Consider the following 11,152-nt stretch of genomic DNA (forward strand, 5'->3'; position numbering starts at 1 on the left):
CCCGGAGTGCTCTCTCAGATTATTGTGACGACGTTTGCAGGCAGTTGAGGAGGAGGACGGAGTTACAGTTCAGGTTCAAGTAACTGACGCGATGGAGAACCTCAACCCCCAAGCCAATGAGGATCAGAGGACGATGTACGAGTTTGCTCGACCATCTTTGGATGGGATGAAAACTAGTATAGTCAGACCTGCTGTAGCGGCCAACAATTTTGAAATAAAAGCCAACGTGATCCAGATGATCCAGTAGAGCGTGCAGTTTGGAGGATAGCCCAGCGAGGATCCCAATGCACATATCTCTAATTTTTTGGAGATTTGTGAAATATTCAAGATAAACGGAACAACCGATGACGCCATTTGGCTGAGATTGTTTCCATTTTCCTTGAGGGACAGAGCTAAGAGATGGTTGCAAACCCTTCCACAATAAACAATTACTACCTGGAGGGTGTTGGCTGAAAAATTTTTATATAAGTATTTTCCTTCCGCTAAAACTGCTAAACTTAGAAATGACATATCTTCTTTTGTGCAGTTTGATGATGAAAGCATGTACGATGCATGGGAGAGGTTTAAAGATCTTTTGAGATGCTACCCACATCACGAATTGCCAGTGTGGATGCAGGTTCAGACCTTCTACAGCGGGTTGAACCTTGCAAGGAGGCAGATGGTGGATGCGGTGGGGCGCGAAGACGCCCGGCGGACTCGGAACCGATAGAGGAAATGGCCATGAACAACTATCGTTGGAAATCCTCTAGGAGCCGACTAGGAAGACAGGGAGTGGTCAACCAAGTGGACTCTGGCAGCCTTGGCGAGCTCGGTGGAGCTTCTAGCCAAGAAGATTGACCAACTCAGGATCTTGGGTTCATGCAATGAATGTTGGCTACGAGTTTTGTGGTGGCCCGCATTACAGTCGCGAGTTGTACCGCGAGAGGTATGTTTGCTTCATCCTCTACTACTTTTCCATCTAATTCGCTATGTCTTCCGATGTTGAGCGGGTTGACTATATGGGAATACCCCAAGGCGTGAGCGATCCTTACAAAGAATACATACAACCCTGGGTGGTGCAATCATCCCAACTTCGATTGGAGGAACAATAACGCTTTGTGGTCCACTGGTTTCGGAGACTTCATCTCGCACAAGCTCTTCCTCTACCGGAAAAGAAGTCAAATTTAGAGGAGCTTATGATGAAGTTTGTGAGCGCTCACGGAGATGAGGTTCCGAAAGAACCGATAGTGCATTTAGGAACCAAAGAGGCCTCGATTCGGAACTTGGAGACCTAGATTGGCCAAATCTCTAAGATGTTGTCCGAGAGGCGTGAAGGAGCTCTCCCGAGCACCACCGAGTCTAACCCGAGAGAGCACGTGAACGTCATCACTTTGCATTCAGGTAAGTTAGTTTCACCCTTCTAAGCCTGTTTTGATGACGCCCTATTGATGTGCGGTTCGAGGCGAGGCGAAGGTTAGAGAACCTGAGGGACAGAAGGTGAAATCAATTCCAGTCGTGAATATCAACCTAAGATTCCTTATCCTGCTAGAGCTAAACCGTGAGAGGCGAAAGAGCAACAGGTAAGTTCTTAGATATTTTTAGACAACTGCATATTAACTTGCCTTTTATTGATGCATTGGAGCAGATGCTGAAGTATGCTAAGTTCTTAAAGGACATACTTAGCAGAAAAAGGAAGTTGGAGGAGGTCGCCTATGCTCAGCTTAACGAGTAGTGTTCAGCGGTGTTTCAGAGCAAGTTGCCAAAGAAACGTCACGATCCAGGGAGTTTCACTATTCCCTGCACTTTAGGTAATTTGTGTGTTGATGATGCATTAGCTAATTTGGGGGCTAGCATAAATGTCATGTCCACTAGTTTGTTCAATAAGCTAGGTTTAGGGGAGGCAAAATCCACTAGGATGTGCATTCAATTAGCTGACCGTTCTGTTAAGCTTCCTAGGGGAATTGTGGAAAATGTGCTAGTTAAGGTAGATAAGTTCATATTTCCTGTGGACTTTGTGGTTTTGGATATGGACAATGAGCATGGTGTACCATTAATTTTAGGGAGACCTTTCCTTACTACAGTTAGAGCTAAAATAGACGTATTTGAGGGAAAGTTAGAACTTAATGTAGGGGATGACTGTGTCACTTTTAGTTTAGCCTCATTTGATAGTTCTTCCACCGACCATGTTCATGCCATTTGTAGTATTGATGGAATTGATCCTGCATGTAATACACAACCACAAGATGTACAAATGGATGATGCTATACATGTTTCTTCCCCTGTTAGTATGTGTTATTCATCTGAAAAAAACAACTTGTATCGATATGAGACTTTGTGCTATGATAGACCCGAGAAGGGTAGTTGCAAGTTTGTTTTTGACAGGTCACTTAGCCGTAATTCGGAGTGGATGAATGGACATCCCAAATCGGTACAGAGAGCACCTCCTTGGTCATCTACCGCACACGGACCTTCTCATTGCGCTTATATGCCTCAAACCCCAACTTACATTAAGTCTACCTTCTCAATTTGCCCGCGATGCAGGAATGCTGCTGCAGAGTCCAGCTAGACGACTCGAACAAAAAGAAGCGCCTTCAGGAGGCATTCCCGAATATATTTTTGCTTTTTGAATTTTTGGACATTTTTTTATTTTATTTTATGTAGTTATTTGTAGTTAGATATTTCAGTATGTTTTTAGTGAGTTTGATTTTGAGGAGATGCTATCTTATTGAACCTTTTACTAGATGTTGCTTGGGATGTGTTTATTCTTGAGTTTTGCAGGAGTTAGCCTACTTGATGCTCATACGTAATTTTGAGGACTAACATATTTTGAAGTGTTAAAGTACACATCAAGGGCAGTATCTAGTAGACTTTCTAGTTTTTATCTCTTTTTATCGTCTTGTTTTTCTCTTAGTTTTCCAATTTCTTTTATGGACTCCCATAATTAGCTTTATTTTACACATTTTATTCCTTTTATTTTGGAGTGCCTACCTTGTTCACACTGAGGACAGTGTTTTTCACAAGTGTGGGGTAGGTACCGTAGATTTGTGCAGGTACCAATTTTGTCTTTGCTATTTTTATCTTGTTTTAATTTCCCTTATTGATTGAGTCCGTTCATTATTACTGTCCTTATCTTGAGTTTTGTTTTAATCGAGTAGTTAATGATTTTCTTTCTTTTGAATGGACCCTTATTGCTTGTATCGAATCTTTGTGGGAAGAAGGCAATGAACGAATCTCTTAGTTTCAATCAAGCCAGGTAAAACTGGTGTTTTTCCTTAATCCTTTCATTTCACTTTATCTTGGATATAGAACACTGTTAATTCTGATGCGTATTAGATTGTTTAATTGTTTAAACTCTAGTTTGAGAATTCATGCAATTTTATCCCATTCAATGGTGAGGCTTTATGCTCCATTCTTTTTTTATTAGTGAGCATTGTGCAGAATTTTTATTTCTAGAACTTGCTTTGTGATGACTTTTAAGATTACATGAATTGTTGATAGTCATGAGATGATTTGGGCACTTAGGTATTACACAATTTGGCTAAAAGCCTAACCCAGTTTTTTTCCCTTAGTGAACCCATTTTGAGCCTTAGCCTTTTTCTTTCATTATAAATTAAATCTGACACTCATTTTACCACTTCTATTCATTCCACCATTCTTTCTACCATTATTGCTGGAAATAATGTACGTTTGTGCTGCAGTTTATTTTGGATCAATTTGCATATATTCACTAAGTTACTTGATTTTTTATAGATGCTCCCTTCAATCCAAATGATACATATCATTTTACTACTTTCATTGAGCATTGTATTACTTCATCCTGTGTTTTGTCGTTGCAGGAGAAAAAAAAATTTAAGAATAAGGGTTTAGTTTAAGCATCATCTTATTATTAGAACAACTTAGTGTTTAATTTTGGTACAGTGTTTGATCCTTGGCCATATTCTTGCATTACCTGCATAATTTTCCAGCAACTTTCAGCTTACTTTCCATAATTCTTCGTACGCTACCATTAACCCTATTACAACCTGGGTCAAGACCCTTTGATCATGTTTATTGACTATTTCACAGTAGTGGAGATAAAATCTATAAGCAAGCCTATGGTAAGCACTTTTTTCTATACTTTTCCGCTGAGAGCTTGGCAATATTCTTCTCACCTATATACACTTGTGTGTTTCGAGTGATATCTTGTAAGGCATGGTTCTTAAATTCTCAGTTTAGATAGTTTATCATTTTAATTTTGGCAGCTTTATTAACTTTGTTCTTTGTCTTAAGGATTTAGTGATTTGGGGGTTTTAAGGAAATTCGTCACAGAGTTTCGAGACATGTTTTGAGTTAACCTTCTGCAATGTATTTGATTGAGTCATTTGGTTTCTATTTGAGGAGAGAGTTGTTGAATGCTTGAGGACAAGCAAACTCTCAAGTGTGGGGTAGTTGCCAAAAAATTGATGGGCTACTTATGCAACCTACACTTAAGGTAGTGAACCTATCGATGTGGTCTAGCACTAGTGAGTATCAAGGTCATATCCCTGGAGATCGGGTAAACCTACTGTTCGTTATGTTATTTAATCTGAAATAAGGTGTGAGAAGTCTAAATTAATTAACTAATGCTTATGAATGCAAATAAAGGAACAACATCAACTAACAATCGAAAAATAATCGTAACAAAGAAGCAAACCCAAAGGGGACCTAGGTGATGGAATTCTAAGGTTGATTTTATAAGCTGCCAATCTTGCTACCCGTGCCTAAATCCTGAATCAAACTCTGCTCATCTCTCGAGCTCACTGAGTTTCTAAATCTGCACTAAACTAATGGAATCTCTTCCTATCAGATTATTACAGATTAGCATTAAGTGTGATTTAGAACTATTAAGAGTTGTTAATTCTTAATCTGGCGAGTGAATTAACCTTATCTCTAAGTGTTAATTACCAGTTCTTACTATTTAATTTCCAATTGTAAAAAGCATTTCTCAATGTCAAGAAACAACCCAAAAGACAATTAATTTAACGTCTCAAATTAATTGAATCAAATTTTATTACTAAACGTAAGAAGATTACAAAAATGACAGATAAAAAATCCAATATTTAAACGGCAATCCTAGCTACTCATAATGAAAGAAACAAATACAAAAGGAAATAAATAACAGAAAAGAAAATGAAACATATAACCGCTCTTCTATCGAATCGGAGTAGGAATGTCGCAAGTGCCAATTCTGAAACCAGCCTCAAGTATGGATCTCGGATGTCTCGGTCAATCGTCTAGAAACTTCAATATTTTCTTGAATCCTCCAACAAATCAATCCTTTGAACTGAAGTTAGTCTCCCAAAATGTCAAGAATAGAGGTGCATAAGTGAGGGGTCGCGCGCGTAAAGAAGTTCAGAAATCAGCAGCGGGACCCCGTCTTGTTTTGCATGCGCCTATTTATAGACAGAATTACCTTCATCGTGCCATGGCCCGTGCCACGGTCCGTGCAAATATGCACGGCCCGTGCTACAGGCACCAACCTCCATGAAATGCAAAATTTCTGAAATTGTCCAAAGGAGGTCGTGCAAAAGCCTCAAAACTGTGCGCCAACAAGGAATCAACTCTGATAAGCATCTAATACGCGTAAATCATCCAAATAGCTTGGTTTTTGCCCGTAAATCAATCAATCTCTATCGAGGAGTCCGGAAACCTGAAAAATTCATAAACATACCACAGTGCGATCAAACAGGAATAAATATGACTCAAATACGCGAATAAACGACTGATAAACAATCAATAAACATGCATAGAATCATATACATCAATAGACACCATAGAATGTAAACACAAATGTAAGAGAAATTATAAAGCGAGTTTATAATAATGAGATTGTCATTACATACGTTTCTAAATTTTATTCATAGTCGATGTTTGATCAAGAATTAGATATTGATTGTTGGATATTGATCAAATGCTTGAGACTACCATAATGTGTTATCACTTACTTGTGAAGTAAGCAATCTGTCTTATAAGGTTGACGAATAGAGATTCTGAGATAAGCAAATGGGTGCTTGTTACAAGAACAAGTTCATTGAACACGACCTTACTGAGTAGTCCATATAGAATTCACACTAAGTGTCTATGGACAATACTCTTGTGACAATAATGTAAGACGTGATCTTTAGACTTGAGATAACAGTGTATTATCTTATATGAGGATTACTATGCTTTAATACTATCTTATGTTCTCCTATCCATAGAGTGCTTAAGGAATAGTCTTTGGGTATAGTAAGAGTCATATGAAGGTAATAAGTTATCGATAAAGAATTCATTGCCCAAGGTAATATGTCATAGGACCTTATCCTAATGATTCTTGATATGCTTTAACATGAAAAATCCTTGGCCAAGATTGTTTTGAACGAAGATTATTAAAAAGCATTTCATAAATCTTATTCAAGATGTTAATATGCAATTATGAAGAATAAATATGATTGATTCAATTATAGAGTTGACACTTGCATCCATGCTCTATGAATCAATTGGGATAAAAGTATAATGAAAAGATTAAATTACATTATGAGATTGTTTACTGTAAAGGTTGATTAAAGCACTTTAATCAATCCTCACATTTGGGTGGTCATGATGCATTACTAGATGACAATCTTAATCTATGAAATATGAATTAAGTTAATTAGAGAATTAATATTGAATTAAAAGGGTTTAATTCATAATTCATAATTCATAATTCATAATTCATTGCCAATATGTTAGGAACCTTTTGGGTCACACACAAATAGGCTTAAAGTTGAGATTAAAATGAAGCTTAAGATTGAGCTTAAGCTTATATGTATTGGGCCTAATTAAAAGTTAATTAGTTTAATATATATTGCGCTATGATATTCGGCTATAAGAGCCCTATAACTATATTTATGTATTAATTAAGTTAACTTAGTCTAAACAAGCCCGATTAAGGCCCAACTTAAGAGTAAGTAAGGCCTTGCTTGTTATAAGACTAGATTAAATCCCATGTATATATATATGAAGTATGATGGGCGACTAGGGATGGATATATGTGTGAAGGAGAATGATGCCATCAACAATTAATTAATTAGATTAATTAAGATTCAATTGAGCTTGGAACTAACATTCACTCCTCATCATCACCACTCTCTCCCTTGTGAAGGATTATTCATAGAAGATTCCAACTTTGAAGCTTGTATGGATTACCATTAGAGGCTGGTCATTTGAGTAGCTTTAAAGTGCTCATCCTTGAAGAATCAAGAATCAACAAAGTAAAAAGCACTCCTTAGAATAGGCGACACACACCTTTGTAAGCCTTCTCTATCTCTTACTTATTTTTATATGTTATGATTATCTAAATCAATGAGATCCTTGGTAGGAATTAAGAAGATCTAAATTACTTTTGTTGTGCCTTTCCTTATGTTTTAATTTCATTTCCCAGCATGGTCATGTCGGTGATGCTCTTGTTTGGCTTCATTTTGAAGAGTTCATGAAGAGTTCATACTCCATTACAAGTAGTTAGATTTTCTTGGATTTTACTTGTCTTGTACCTTCATGGTAGTTCTAGAAGGTCTTCCATATATTGTAAGCGGTTGGAAGGTGCTGAACCCTTTCGTACTCCTTACTTGAGAGTGAGCTAAGGAGGATGAACCCTTTTGCACTCCTCCCATTTGCCTTTCTATGAGCGTCCACCCACTCATTTTTATCAAGAGGGATGTCTATGCCATCTTCTTGTTTAGTTGGGGTTTCCACTCCTTCCTCACACAATTCCATACATCCACCATATCACTAACCATGTAGATTTCCATCTTTGTACTTCCAATGGGTATAATCGGACCCATCAAAGTATGGTCTAAGGTGGTGGATACCTTAATTGGCCATTTTGATATTTGACTCTTGCACTTAAGCTTGATGAAGAATACCTTGCTCTGATACCACTTGTTTGCCCTTATGAACCAAGAATGCAGGGTTAACTTGGTGAATGGAGTAGGATGAGAAATTCAAAAAAATTTTAAATAAAGATTGAAAGATGATACGCGTTATCCGCACACGGCAAAGTGCACCGATCATATCAAGTAATACAATGATGAATAAGAGTATAATTCTACTAGGGACCTAATTGTGAGTACGTATACTAATGTTTAGCAATCAAAATATTGTTTGGGCGTAAAAATATTTAAAAGAAAAATAATATTGAAAACAAAGATTAAAAAAATTGATAAACTTATCAAGGATAAAGCCTATTCAGGTAGTGAATTCCATTAATAATTTAAATATTTGATGAAACAAACAATAATTAATTGAGTTGGCATTCCACCAAATTAGTTTTATACCTTTCTCAAGTGATTAAATCCTTAATTCCTGAGAGGAGGGAGAGGAATCTCTTCTCAAACCTACTCACTTAAGCCATGAAATAAGATTACGGAACTATTAAATCAAAGGATCTTGTAGATCTATCTCTAGTATCCCAATCAATCCTCAATCCCTAAGATGTGATCAATTCATAAAAATTTATCTCTAATCAGCTTATGAAAACAAATCTCAATCAATACGTCGACTTATTAATTGAAATAGATAATTAAGCAATCAAATGCATTAACTTTGAATCATTCCATACAAAAAAAATTAGGGTTCATGAAAACCCAAATAGCAAGAAAATTATTTCCTAAACATTACAATAAAGAAATAAAGATTAGGGAAAGAAGATCCCAAACTATTCATGGAAGAGTAGAGATGAAAATCTTCAATCTTCAATCTTCAATCTTGAAAATAATGAAGGAATTGATATTCTTCCTTGAGAAATGACCAATCAAATCCAAGCGTTTTAGAGATTGGTATCCAAGCGTATTGGAATATATAATATCATAATAATGGTAGAAATTGAATCACTTTCTGTTTTGCTATTCTATACAAAATTTCATAAGTCTAAGGTAAGTGGAATTTCTCAATTCTTTTCCAACTGTCTCTATTGCAAATTCGAATTTGAGTATAAACTTCTCTTTATTCCTCCGTTCATACGTATTTCATACATTCCATATCTATGGAGTTAGATAAAAATTTTATATGATTCTATAAACAGAATATAAATTCCATCATTGCTAGATCGATCCATATAATTTGAATGAAGAACGATCTAATACAATAATGGAATTTTTTTAATGAACGGGAAATTCAAAATACTCGGGGATGGAAATGAGGGAATATCTACAATACCTAGATTGAATCATATACAATTTGAAGGATTTTGCAGGTTTATATGTCAATTTTTTTTCGCTTACTTCTTATAGCTAGAAATTTTTCCATATTCCATAAAGGAGTTGAATAAAACCAAAGTTTCATGTTCGATTTTGAATTAGAGACGTTAAAGATGATGAATCAATGTCGGCTATAACCCCTAGCCTTCCAAGCTAACAATGCGGGTTCGATTCCCACTACCTGCTCTATATCTTTATACTCTTTAAGAAATACTAAAAATAGAGTCTAAAAATAAAATAAAAATAAAGATAATATTTTTATGATAATATATTTATATAAAATATAATAGCATTTTATATACAATTTAATAGGATATAGAGTATTTCTAAAAAAATATTAATTCAAAAAATTTAAATTAATTGTTTAAAATTTTTGAATAGTTTTTTAATAATCTAATTAAATTAGGTTCTATATATGTATTTTCTTTATTCTAAAAATGAAAGGAAAATGAAGTTTCTATGTGTTTCTCTCTCTAGAAATGAATAAATGGTCGAACTTCCTTCAAAAGACCCTAAAAAAGTTCCTTTAGATAATGTGTTCTTATGTTCCACATGTGCACCACACGGGCATGTCACGTGCTATAGGTCATACGGGCATGTCCTCTTCCCATGTTAAGCCTTAGACAATCTGCTAATGTTCACAACTCACACAGGAAGTCCACGAGGGTGTGTGCTTCCCATGTCGTACCTTCCATCATTCTGCCACTTTCTAGACTTCACACGAGAAGTCCACACGAGCAAATTCTTCCCGTGTCATGCCCATGTGGGACTCCATCTCTTACTAAATAAGTGAATCTTGGACTGATCTCTATGTATTTTAATGCTAAACTTCTTGTCGTGTAAGCTTTATAAAGTACCTAAAAGGGACTGAAAAAAAGTTCTAACAAACAAATTAAACTTAATTGAAGGTAAAATCAAGACAAACAAGGCTTAAAAGTAAGTGCTTCTAGCACTTATCAAATTCTTCCACACTTAAGCAATTGCTTATCCTCAAGCAAATTGAATAGAATAAAAAATAAAGAGATGACAAACTCTCTCTCTGAGAAATAGATATCAAATAATTTAAAAGTTAATCATTCATGTCACCACAACTTAGAATCATTAGCTAAGACTCGATTCTTAAATAAAATACCAACTACTAAGGTAATCTCATAATAAAAAGCAAAATGGTTCAAATACTTGACATCCAAAGTCAGGAAAATGAACATTCCTTCTAAACAACTCAAAATTTCAAAGAAATAGAGATAAAGATTTTTTTCTTAATCACAAAACATATCCTCATGAAGCGCATTACTTATTTTATCTTTTTTAGAGATTCATGCATATTTCAAATGGTCATTCTAGTCTTTTGACGCGAATGTAGATGTTTGTTATGCCTACCCCCGGTTACTTAACTAGAATCACAAATTCAAACGTCTACTCATATTCTCAGGTTTTTCTTTAGTTTGTTTCCTTTTTGCTTTGGACCCTTTTTGAGAATAGCGGAATAGAGAGAAAAACTCTTAGCATTATATTATTCTTTACTTTCATTTTGTATTCTTTCAGACATTTCAAGAGAATAAGAAAATGCAAAAGGGTATTAGATGTATCTACTCACAAAATCAAATAAATTGGAACAATTATAATGCTCATAAACATAATTAAGGCTTCAAGATAGAAGAAAAGATATGCGACATATATCAATCAAAGGCCCTAGCATGGTTACTAAGTTTAATTCACAATTCATGGTCAAATCAACTAAATCTCGATTCAATAAACAATTAATATCAATCAAAAGCCCTAGCATGCGACATATATCATTCTAACAACTCTTAGTCTTTAGGGCACACTTGAACAACAGTATGATGAGCAGGGCTTGTACCAGAGCCAGCAACCTCTCTAAGACAATTCTTATTATTGGTATCAGAGGCTGCCTTTACCTCGGGCCTCTTCCAGTAGTC

General features: G+C 35.6%; 1 non-coding gene across 1 annotated transcript; it reads right to left on the minus strand.

Annotated features, from left to right (window-relative positions):
* Nucleotides 1-493: 493 nt before the first annotated feature.
* LOC112534569 lies at nucleotides 494-600 on the minus strand. Its single transcript, XR_003078860.1, has one exon. It is a non-coding gene; the product is annotated as a small nucleolar RNA R71 (small nucleolar RNA).
* Nucleotides 601-11,152: the final 10,552 nt, after the last annotated feature.

This window comes from Ricinus communis, chromosome 7, assembly GCF_019578655.1.
Source record: "Ricinus communis isolate WT05 ecotype wild-type chromosome 7, ASM1957865v1, whole genome shotgun sequence".
NCBI classification, from domain to species: domain Eukaryota; kingdom Viridiplantae; phylum Streptophyta; class Magnoliopsida; order Malpighiales; family Euphorbiaceae; genus Ricinus; species Ricinus communis.